Source organism: Macrobrachium nipponense, chromosome 32, assembly GCF_015104395.2.
Source record: "Macrobrachium nipponense isolate FS-2020 chromosome 32, ASM1510439v2, whole genome shotgun sequence".
NCBI classification, from domain to species: domain Eukaryota; kingdom Metazoa; phylum Arthropoda; class Malacostraca; order Decapoda; family Palaemonidae; genus Macrobrachium; species Macrobrachium nipponense.
The window spans coordinates 21744387-21757269 of record NC_061094.1 but is presented as its reverse complement, the minus strand read 5'-3'; the positions used below and the strand labels follow the sequence as shown (position 1 = coordinate 21757269).

General features: G+C 40.6%; 1 pseudogene; it reads right to left on the bottom strand.

Annotated features, from left to right (window-relative positions):
• LOC135207382 (DDB1- and CUL4-associated factor 12 homolog) overlaps positions 1–12883 on the bottom strand; it is an 88001-nt pseudogene that overhangs the window by 31697 nt on the left and 43421 nt on the right.

Genomic DNA, 12883 nt, shown 5'->3' with positions numbered 1-12883 from the left:
AATTTGGTATGTTTGTCATGGTAGGCTTGTCTACATTTATGATCAAACCATGGTTGGCTCATCTGTCCTAAATTTGATGATGTTTGCAGGGACATATCTAATTAAAATAGCTATCATCATTTCATGTAACTTCTTGGGATCAGAATTTAATATAGTATCTGAAATATTAAGTGCTTGACAAGCTTCAATACTGCGATCCCAATTGCTTCTGGATTTCAACCAGTTCATTTTACTAATAGTGGCATTTGGAATAAACTGTAACAGATATGCCCATCTTAATGGTGCAATGATCAGAAGTGCCTATAAATATATTCACAGACCTTGGACTTCACAACAGCTGGAACATCTGTGAATATATCTACTCTACTACCAGAAATGTACATGGATTCATCAGTTAGCTGGACAAAATTGGAGGATACACAGATCCCAAGAGCAGACCGGTCATGAATAACAAATAAAGCTTTCGAATTCTTTGACAGAGCCATACTAATCCTCTCCAAAAGACAGTCATAATATATAGTATGGTCGATATTTGGACTGTAGTAAACAGCAAATAGTACATAAACATTGTAGAATTTAATGAAGCTTTTAAAAGAAAGAACTTCATGGGAACTACACTCCAAATTTCTCTAATGATAAATATAGCATCTGGATTTAAAGTATACTGCCATACCTTGTGCATGTGGGATGCTACGATGAAAAATCAGGGGCATCAAACCCCAAAAAATAAAACAAAAAATCGTAGTTACGGGCAGAACTCTGGAGATCATGAAAATTTGACCTTAATCCCTAAATATTTGAGTAAAGTACTTTGCAATTTTTCTTGCTGTAATGAGCAACAGGCCCAGGGTTATGCTAAATGTCTCCCAAAAGAATTAAAATTAACACAAAATCTGAATAAAAACTAATAAACAAACTGATAAAAACAGTAACATTGTAAAAATCAACAAAACAATACACAACAATACCATCAACAACAACAGTATTTGCATTTTTTTTTAAATTCTGTTGAGAGTAGCATAAATAAACGTCATTGAGAGTAGCATAAATAAACGTCACCATACATTATTGAAAAAAGCACTAGAAGCAACTAGTCAACAAGGTGGGGCCAGCACACCATGTAAGGAAAAGAAATCTGCCAGGTTTGCCACAACAACTGGGGGAAGACAGACTGAATGAATTTAGAAATAAAACACTAGAGAGAAAAGGGTTAGGTAAAGACAAAGGCTCTTTCCTGATTATCCACCAAGCATCTTTTGCTTTCTCATCAGCCTGTCCTACACGCTTTTCGATAAAATAGGAACGAAAAAATAGTTAAGTGAATGAAAACGAAGATAAATGCCTGATTGTATCCTCAGGCAACGTACAGTAATACCCCAATCTTACATGATTCAAGTTGTGTGAATTCACAAGTGCGAACTTTTCATAGGGAACCTAATTATTATCATACACAAGTATTTCACACACACGCAAACGCAACATTTTGGAATCCTTGAGAAACTGCAAAAGTGTGTTCAATTTCATATGTAATTTATAAGTTTTCAAGCTTTTGTGTAAATTAAATACCATTAAATAATATAAAAATAAATAATTCTCTCTCTTTCTCTTGTACCGAGATGAGAGAATTTTTATGGTACATGTAATGCACTCTTGTTTACAGTGGACTCCCCGTATTCACGTTCTCCAGATTTGCGGACTCACGCATTTGCAGATTTTTCTCTGGAACATTTCCCCCCCTTATTCACAGAAAATTCACCTATTCGCTGTATTTTTCTATTTGAAATATCCACAAATTCCTTTTTTTTTTTATTTCATCATAAAATGCACTTTTTGTGATAAAACAGGTTCTAACTACGTATTTGCGGGGGTCTGGCACGTATTTCCGCAAATATGGGGGGGACCACTGTACTAATATTTTCAAATAATAATAATAATATAATATAACTGGATTACAAAATTGGTATGTGATAGTATTTTAAGAAAATAAGCTTTCCATTTCACTAGAGAATTTTTATGGTACACTCGACAAGAAAACTGAAGATACAGTTTTCATTAGCTTTCGTTCATCCAATTTCCCATTTGTTTTTACTGAAAAGACATAATATCGCTAAATTTACTCTAGAATATGAAAATATACTGCAAATTATATCATATGAGTTAAAACTGCAAAACAAAACCGTTCAGATACTTAAAAACACGATATATGTCCGAAGTAATTGGAATATCTCAGATGGATTCGTTCATAGAGATCTGGTAGATAGAATGTGAATTTCTGATTTTAGTACTATGTATCACGACAACAATAATTACTCGTTTTGCTTCATGAACAGAGAAATATTGCCTCATCGTAAGTGGTGAATGCAATTATTTTAGTTTCTACAAACTTATGTTTGTATTCTAGAGGGATTAAAGTTAGCTGATGTCAATGGCACTCAATGATGCGACGGCTCAGGGAGGTTGAACAAATCTAGTTGCATCCGCAAGAGCGTTTTCTATGATATGAGGAGGAGCCCTAGAACTCCAAGCGGGAAAGCGCAAGTCACTGGATATTGGCTAACGTAACGGATTTCACACTTTGATTACTTTGACGTTGACATGGATCGAATGCTAGTTGCTGTTTACAAAGCTATTGTCTTTAAACATAAATCTTAATCAAGGTTAAAGTAGCATGTCAGCTCAAAGATTTTCTGGCTATATGCTCCCATTACAGAGCAGTTCGTAGTAGCCTACAGACCTACACGACTGCGTTTCTTTGCCGCGAGGCTGAAAGATCTTACACGATATAAAACTTTAATTGCCTGTGCAATACATATTGAGTTATTTGTGGTAATAAATATTTTTTAATTAACACAGCTTTTTTCGTGAATGATTTGTGTGAAACACGATTTTCAAAAGTCAAGACTATATCAAGAGAGCAAGACTGACCGCACCCTGTGTCTAACATTTTCCACGTCTGTTTATAATCTTTGAATGCTACGGCAACTGTCGAATGTAAACAAGATTAGGGTAATAATTTCTTAAGAGAATTAACTTGAATTTTATGATCCTTCAAATTTTATCTAGCATAGTGCAGCACGACCTTGGCAGTCATATCATATCGCGCAAGCATAGGCCTATCGATAGAGATACTTAATTCATTATATTTTCTTCTGCCTTTCCCCCGTCACAAGTCCGTCACCAGTACTATAATTCTCTCTCTCTCTCTCTCTCTCTCTCCTCTCTCTCTCTCTCCACTTCTAAAACATACTTTAAAAATATATATATTACCACTCAATCTCCCAAAGAAAATATTATGAAATTAAGTAGTTATAAATAGACCTAATCTTTCACAGGAGCAAATTTTGCTCCTCTCTCTCTCTCTCTCTCTCTTCTCTCTCTCTCTCTTCTCTCTCTCTCTCTCTCTCTCTCTCGTGCGGTGCGCTCCCTCACCCAGCTTTAAAAACACATTTGAAAAAATATTATCACCCCAGTCTCTCAAAGTAAATATAATGAATTAAGTATCTCTATAGATAGGCCTATGCATGCTCTCTCTCTCTCTCTCTCTCTCTCTCTCTCTCGTTCTCTCTCTCCTCTCTCTCTCTCTCCACTTTGAAACATTTGAAAAAATATTATCACTTAATCTCTCAAAGTAAATATAATGAATTAAGTATCTCTATCGATAGGCCTATGCTTGCGTGCGCTCTCTCTATCGTCATATTTCATCCTTTACTGTATTGTTCCTCACGATTTCCACAAGTACTGCCCAAATTTTAAAACCCTTCCTCTCATTGTTTAAGATCCGTCTTCAATTACGTATGAATTTAACGTGTTTAGTGTCAAATATTACTTATAAATAAGAATTCACAGTAGGTTTTAAAAAAGGATGATCGATATTCTACCCTCAACTGACGTTACCAAACCAACATTAACGAATAATATAGAGCCTGTTTCTACATTCAAGTATAAATGATTATAGGACCTCAACAGAATCTTTATGATGTAAAGTTAATGCAAATCTAGAAAGCAACAATCGCTACGATTTTGAAGCTCCGCCCCCTTTCAAGAGTTGCCAGGTGTGGCATTATTGAATAATGTATGTCCGAAGATTTTAAAAAACTGTATCTTAACTTTCCTTGCCGAGTGTACATGTATATGTATGTTTATTAATATCTTCAAATAATAATACATAATAATATAACTGTAATTACAAAATAATGTATAAAAAAATTTTTCCCTTAACCTTTCTTTATTCCTCCACCAGAAGCTCGAAGTCCAAAGCTGTCAAATATGTCAAGTAATGTGACAGTGTTGCAGATTAACAGTCAATGATTTTTACATAATTCTCTCTCTCTCTGTCTCCATACGTATGCAATCTTCACACACTCCTATACTTTTACCAACCATCTATATTTCTTGTTTTAAAGGTAATGTACTAAGCTAACTTTTAAATGAAATTACAGTAACTTTCATTTCATTAAAAGTTAGTTTAATACTTATATAAAGACAACTCACTCACTCACTCTCTCATTCGTAGTTGGATAATTTTTTATTGATTTATTTTTACCTTTACCATCTAGAACTGTAAATGCACTGTTCTAAAACATTGACAGATAACTAAAAGTTGCATTAGTCCAAATAAAAAGCACTGATTGTGCATGAAAAGGAATTGCAGAACAAAGAGAAAGACAGAATAAAGAATTTCTTAAAAGTAGTAAAGAAGACTTCTAATACTAATAGATCAGTTTGTCAGAAAGGGGGAAGAGAGAAATATATTGTACGTATATAATCCTTCACACACTCCTATATTTCTACCAACCATTTATTTTTTATGGGTAATGTATTAGGCTAACTTTTAAATTAAATTACAATAACTTTTTAATTAAATTACAATAACTTTTTCATATTTAGGGTTTAAACTCTTAGAAGTAAGCATTTATTAGCATTTTTGGAGACCATGCCAAACTTATCCAAAAATTCCCCTTGCACGATGGGGTCTGGGACCTAACCTTGCTTAAGTTCAGGGTATTATTGTATTCAGAAACCTTCTCTTAGAAGAGTTGCCTACCAAGGCTCAAGAGTCCCTTCTACCCACTGGCTTGATTTTGGACATAGGCTTGATTTTGGAGTGTCCTTTTCCAAGAAGAGTTGCCTGCCAAGACTAAAGTCTCTCTTCTACCTTAACTCATGTAGGCAGTGAATGTTCGAAGAAAAACCACATTAACCCATATTCTAAAAGACATGAGCCGGAAGAATTCTGACAAGAATGTAAACATTCCAATGCGGCCTGGCAGGAAACTGGTAATTGCAGACAGTCCGGGATGGAGGTATGTATGCCCCACAAAGACCTATGAAAGAACTTTGTTAAGGAATGGTTTGTAATTTAAATAAATGATGCTACCCATCATTCCTGTATCTTCATTAGACATATTAAATGGTGACTTGCTGGTGAAAGAACATGCTCACAAGAACATGTTTCTTTAAAATTCTTTTGTAGACATTTGCATTTACAGCAAAAGAGCTTTGTTGTTCTAACCAGTATAAATCTGTATTTGTCACAGAACATAATACAAAGTTTATATTGCACATAACTACTTCTAAAATACCTTACAACACATACCTTTACACTTTCCCTGCCATTCCTTAAGTATCCTAAAAACTTACCTTGTTAATTCTATCAAGAGGGATAGGCCTTTCTCTAAACATTCCTGTGGTTAACATATGCCTGGTGCCAAACTCTTCATTCACATGTTGATGCTCAAGACGGCTACATCCTTGAGATCTTATAATTACGTAATCGGCAAAGACTCATGACTAACGGCTGGTATTTCTGAAATGAAAAAAAGAATACATTATCTTTATAACTGATAAAAACTACTCATGTTATTTATATTCACCCAGTTTGGTCAGGTGAGAGCACAGCCTATATCCAACTGCAAAATAGCAAAGTTTTAAAAGTAATTTGAAATTTTCCTGACATACAAACCTGAAGTTCTTTACATGAGGATTTTGCTTGAAGCATGAGTTGGAAACAGCCATTCAAACTTAATAACAAGGTACTTAACAACCAATAGTAGAGGAAAGCCCTGACCACCGTCAGTCTGCAGTCCACTTTACCTTCTTCCTTGGTGTCAGAGACTGGGAGGGGTGGCTAAGGTGAGCCATTATGTAAAGAAATGGAATTTTTATAATAAGATGAAATTTTATTGCATACTTAACGAACAATTATACAGCTGTAGGTTCCCTACGAATGGCAGACAATAGATTCAAAACTTCTGCTGTGGCGCCACTATTGCTGGTGTAGGTGACGTCATCTCCCCCCACTCGAGGGAACTACAGGTACAACTGTCAAGGTAACAATTTGTTCTGCCCAGCCATCCACCTGTGGGGAGGAGGGAGGGCTTTAATTAGTAATTGTTCGGTAATTACGCAATAAAATTTAATTTTATTATAAAAATTCCATTTATATTGCAATGTCTTACCGAACAATTATACAGCTGATTACCCATTGCAAGGATGGGGGGCTGTGGACGTAATCTTAATTTAAAAATAACATATGATTCTTGAAAAAAGACCCAAAAGCACTGTTAGTGCCTGTTATACCATACCTTGAAAGAGAGCTACTACAGGAGAATACTGCCTCTGGTCTGTGCTCATCTTACATGGTAAAAGGCTTGGAGTATGACCAATGAGTGCCTCTACATGGAGTGGAATATCTTCATAGCCATGGTGTTCACCGCTGACTCAACGAAGATACAATAAAATATTGCCCTTGCCCTGGGCTAAGACCAGAAATAACCAACAAGCAACCACAACAACTGTCACCTACACCAAATTAAAAAACTTTACCTACCAAACTAAAACACAATGACTGGTGAGTACTCCAGGTACATTGTACCCCCAGACTTCCCTTTAACTCATCAACCTTGATACAAGGCGAAAAATAACAGAGGGAGCAACCCCCTATGTCGTTTCCCCCAACACCATGCCAGCTACCGAAAGTGGACCGAGTGACTTACAATCTTCGAACACTGTCTCAATTTCTTTCAAGTAATGCATAGCGAAGACGGATTTAGACCTCAAAAAGGTACTTTGAAGGATAGCGGATAGCAACAAGTTGTGTCAAAATACGAGAGAAGCTGCCACCGCTCCAACTTCGTGCGCTTTCACTCTCAGTAAAGGAAACACTGCATCATTAGCTTGAGAGTGTGCTTCGACAATTAATTCTCTCAGAAAAATGGCGATAACATTTTTTGAGAGAGGGCGAGAGGGATTCCTAACAGAGCACCACAAATGATTCGACTGACCTCTAATTTTCTCTATTCTGCAGAGGTAATATCTTGATGCCCGCACGGGAAATAAGTCTTTCTTCTTCTTCCTGGCCTATCAAATCTGTCAGGTTCTTGAGGACGAGGTTATGTGGCCAAGGATTAGAAGGGTTCTCGTTTTTGGCGAGAAAATTGAGCTCAACAGAAAATCCCACCTTGAGAAAATCCCACCTTTTTGTCCATCGCATGTAGCTTGCTAGCTCGTCTAGCTGATGCTAATGCAACTAAAAGTAGTGTCTTCTTGGTAAGGTTCCATGAAGAAAGCAATGGCTCAAAGGGAGGGCCCGAAAGCCATTTAAGCACTATATCGAGATTCCATGCTATCGAGTTCTTTGACAATTTGGAAGTCTCAAACGATTTAATTAGATCAGAAAGATCCCTATTCATGGAGAGGTCTAATCCTCTGTGTTTAAAAAATGAAGCCAGCATCACTCTGTATCCCTTAATTATCGAAGGCACTAAGAGCTTAACATCCCTTAAGGGGGCCAGCCGGAACCCCTATAGTATATGGTGGTATAGGGCGAAAAATGCAGTCATGAAAAAATTCATGGAGCTTCATATGGCAATTGAGAATACGTATACGAAATATTTCGTCAAAATTCCTCTTACTTTCGTAGTTACAGGGTAATTAGTAAACATAACTCAATAAGCCTAAAACATTCATCCGTACAAGAAAATGCAATATTTCTTCTGTTATTGTAAATTTTGATAATTATTGGCAAAGAAATTGTGAGAAATGGCATCTATAGAGATTCCGTGGCTCGCAGAAGCGAGTATCAATCATGAATCAGTTGGACCATAGACTTCACGGAGATTACACGTTCGAGTTTCACCTCGAGACATTCGCTTGCTTTTACGTATGTTTTTGTATGTTTCGGCAAGAAGTTCATCATGCCAATGAGGAAAAAACAAGGAAAACATCTCGCTAACATACAGACGAAGAAAAATCGCTCAAGTATTATTACAGAATATCATAATATACGCGTAGTTAGTGAAGAGAGAGGGGAGGGTTGCCTAATAACGCCCCCTTCTTGCCTGACAGCACACGTCACACTGTGCCCAAGGCTACGATCTTTGAGCAAAGAGATCTTCATTTATAAATAACATAGTTTTGGTTTTTTAATACCCAAAATGGAATATGAAATTCATAATAATCATGATTTATTAAATTGTCTTTGTAAAAAGAGAGTACACCTTCGAGTTTCACCTCTGACATTCTCTTTCATTTACGTTTGTTTATCTTTGTTTCGGCAAGAATGTCATCATGCCAAAGAGGAAAATACAAGGAAAACATCTCACTAACATACAGAAGAAAATTCGCTGTAATAAGCCGAGTTAGTGAAGGGGAGAGAGGGGGTTACGTAGGAAGGAGTGCCCCATCTTGCCTCAAGCAGTGCCCCAGGCTACGATATATGAGCAAAGGGATCATCATTTATGATTAAATTATGATAAATAAAATAGTTTTGGTTTATTAATACACAAAAAAGAAATATACATTCATAATAATCATTATTTATTAACATTGTCTCGATAGAAATACGAAGGAAAACTTTGAACGCCCGTATCTCAAAACTATACTTATTGACCTTCAAAATCTATCTCCTCACTTAGTTTTGAAGCTATAACATTGGAATTTGGTATATAACTCAGAAAGACATTATAGAACAATCAAATAGAGCCCTTTTTTCCAATTTTTGTTTCGTCTTTTTTTTATAAATTTTCTTCTCGTGATTTATAGGGTTTATTTCTGGGCTCAGCTCGTGTCGGCCTATGAAAAAAGTATCCTTAATATCATTCTTTCTAGGTAAAATTAATCTAAAATTACCAGAGAAAAACAAAATTAAGAAAATGTCAGTAAAACTGACTTGCTCACTCTATAAAAGAAGTGTCGGTATGAGAATATAGGCGAGTGGGATCACTACCACGAGTCATTCCCCATTTAGACCTTCCAACATAAAATCCCCACCAGAGAGAGCTGATACCAAAGGGTGATGCGGCCGCTACTACTACTACTATCGACGCCACGGACAGCAGCGCCCTAGCGGTCATCCTTAATCATTAGCTTCGCAGCGCTTGAGTGCTTTTTCCTCTCGTGTTGTTTTTTCGTGGATTTACCTCGTCATTTATGATGGAACGTGCTGCTATTGCATCGGCTAAGTTAAGTGCCTCATAAGTAGTATTTTACAGTTTTTTAGTCTTCCAGGGACCAGTATTTTCCTTCTTAATAGGTCATATACGGTCTCCCGGTTGACTCGTGGCGGCCGTGTGCCGCCTCGTGTTAAGATTTCCCGGTCTCCCATACTGGTACATCTTATACTTATGGGCTTATTATATTTATGTTCATCGTTTATTACATCGTTTTTATAGCTAGGACAGCCCTTTTACCATTTCTCTTAGTTTGGTATTTAGGGCTATACCGTGTTTCTGGCCCAGCATCCCGGCTCTTGCTCTTCATCGGCTACCGCTGGCTCCGAGTAGTCAACTGTTCTTCGGAACAGCTTGCCTCCTCCTGGGCTTCTTTCTCTTTTGCTAAAAGTGTCTTTTCCTCCTTTACGATGTATTTTCAGTGTTATTTAGGGTGTTAGGCTAGCCTAGGTGCCTGTGCCATGTGTTGGTACAGTCTGGTTCACGTGGCCCCTCCATGGTTGTGTTGCTATCGCGGCTTAGGCCACCTGCGATCACGTGTCCCATAGCACCTTACCCTTCCCCTTCCCTCCCTACCAGGTATAGGGAGGGGTCTGGGGGAACTCCTTGGTTGCCATGACAACCACAGTAGCCTACCTCCCTCTCCCTCTGAGGAGGCCTGGAGCTCCCTCCCAGCTGGGGTACAGGGCGACCACTTGTCTCGGGTACCGGGTCACCGAGCGGGTAGCTGTAGTGACGGGGAGGGGTAGGCCACCCCCCCTCTCTCTCTCTCCCACCGTGTTACGCCGGGACCCCCACCTTTTGCCTCAGTCCCACCTTCCCCTACCGTAATGAACGGAGCCTCCGCTGAAGCCGGGGGCCCCTTGGGTTATTTGGTACGTCTGGCTCCGCCAGCAGGCGGGGGGTGGACATTACTAGTGGTCTGTTGCTTGCCTACTATATCCTATTTTCCGCTACCGGAGGAGAGCTCGCTCCTTACCCGGGCACTCTTCTAGTAGACGGAAAATTTTATACTTCGTTATATATATACGGATATACCCTAATATTACGGTGAATTTTAGTTTTAATTTAATTTATGTGTGCCATCTCCGTCGTGGTTTCTTGGCTCCTCACCACTCCTGGTTGGAATCTTTTTCCTGTCTCCGGCGTAGCCTTAGACAAACTCCAACCGCCTAGTTACCACACGTATTATGGCGGGGCTCTGGTTTAATCTAACTTACACGCTCCGGCATGCAGCGGAGCATTTGTTAGGCTGTAAGTGTGCACCTGATACTCATGTATCTCTCCACTTACAGGCTACCAATGTCAGGTCCCGAGTTGCAACGCAACACTCTACGCCCCTGCGCCCATGAGGAGTGTAGGACCCACGCCCCGTGTGCACCCACAATGGACTGATCGTTTGGCACCCGGAGGCTTGCACCATCTGCTACGACCTCGTTAGTCAGCTGTTGGGTGGGGTAAGTCTACTCTTAGACTTCTTGGTCTTATCAGTAATAACACTTAGTTTTAAGCTTCGTTCAACCCTGTCTCCGCCGTTAGAAGCTTCATATCGCCTTCTCTTTCAGGCTGCCGCCGTGAAGGAAGTCGCCTTGGCAACCCTGAAGGCTTGGGGTGGGGGGCGGCTTCGGGAAGAACGCCGCCAAGGGCCAGCCGTACATTCTGGACAAGAAGCTGGCCGTTCAGATCTTCCCCGGTGGCAAGTCGACCGGCTATGTCGACCCCATCTCGGCAGCCCCTCTCATAGCTTCGATCCAGCAGGAGGTGCAGCAGGCGTTCGGGTCCGTCTCCACGCAGGAGCCGGTCCCAGATGTGGCTAACCTGGACCTGAACATTGAGCCTATGGCAGTAGGGGCAGAGGATTTGTTGGTTGAGGTAGGTGTGTCGGGCGCCCAAGGTCTTTCCTTGGGCGCTCCTGGATCTTCTTCCCAGTTCCTTTCTTCTGCTTCTTTCCAAGGCTTTACGGGATCTGAGATCCCTGCCCCGCATCTCCCCCGCTCTTTCTGTACCCCGAAGGTGAAGGTGGGACAGAGAGAACAGAAGACTCTCCATAAGACGACTTCTAAGAAGTCGTCGTCTTCTTCAGCTAGGAAGTCTACGACTTCCTACGCTGACGCGGTGAAGGCAAAGCCGAGCTCTTCCTACTCTAAGAGCTCTAGAAGCAAGGCTTCTAAGGAGAAGGCTCGCGCTCCGGCCGAGCCAACGCCAAAATAGTAGAAGCAACTCTTCAGGCAGTCCTCAAAGACGAGCCCATGCCACAGCTGAGGGAAGCGGAATCTACTTCTCCACTCTTTCCAGCCTTTGGAGAATTGTGGAGAAACTTGCCTGCCACGTTCTCGATAGGTAAGCTTAAGCCAGACTGCGCAATGGATCAGTTTTGGCGAGAAGCTTCCAAGACTGCCTGATACCCTGATTCAGGCAGAGTTCGATGCTCGAACAAGATTTGGGAGGTCCCTTAACTCCCTAATCATTACAGAAATGGTTGCCCTGTCTTATGGCACAGAACCTTTATTCAAGATTCTGGCCAAATCTCAGCTTCAGACAGTCCAAGCTGATGCTTTCGACTTCTTCCTAGCTAGAAGGAACTGCCGAAAGCATGTCTTGCAGGAGGCCACTATCAGGCATGAGCCTAATAGAATAACCGGCTTCCAGCAGTGGGGTGCAGACCTCTTCCCAGATTCCTCGTGAACGAGGTGCACCACGAGGCTGCTAGGCTCAACCAGAGCCTTAGAGCTAGATGGGGCATCTCTTCCAAGAGGAAACAAGAGACTGCCCCTGCTGCTGGTAAGAAGCTTAAGAAGACAGGAAGAAGGTTCCAGCCTTACCAGAAGCAACAGCAGCAACAGCAATTTGTTCAGGCCGTCCCAGTTACACAACAGGAGACAGCCGTCTACTTCAAAACAGACACAACCCATTCCTTCCTGTTGTCTCCTCAGAGTCAACCTTCAACCTCCTACGCAGTCTCGCCGGCCTTCAAGGTGCTATGTACGAAAGCCAGGCCTACCCAGCCTTTAATAGGTTCTCTAGGGGTAGCAGGGCGAGGGGCCACTTTCGCCAGCGTGGCACAGCAAAGAGCTGCAAGAGGTAGACAATTCGAGGAGGGGCGCGGAGGTCAACCCGCCCAACAACAGTGAGGCTCCCCAGGCCAGGAGGGAGGCTGTTCCTCTTCCGTCACAGGTGGGGTTCAGCAAATGGGCACAGAGCATCGTCCAAAGATTGGGTTGGAGTTGGATCAAAGATCCTCCTCCAATCAAATCATTCTATCAGGAACCATCAAAGGAAATAGACAGATTATGGAGCCGGAGGACTCCTTCAGAAAGGAGCTATTGCGAGTCAAGCATCTAAAATTTCAAAAGGTCGCTTATTCAGCGTGCCAAAGAAACCAAAGAAAGGCTCAACAAAAAGAAGGGTAATCTTAGACTTGTCAAAAGCTAAAC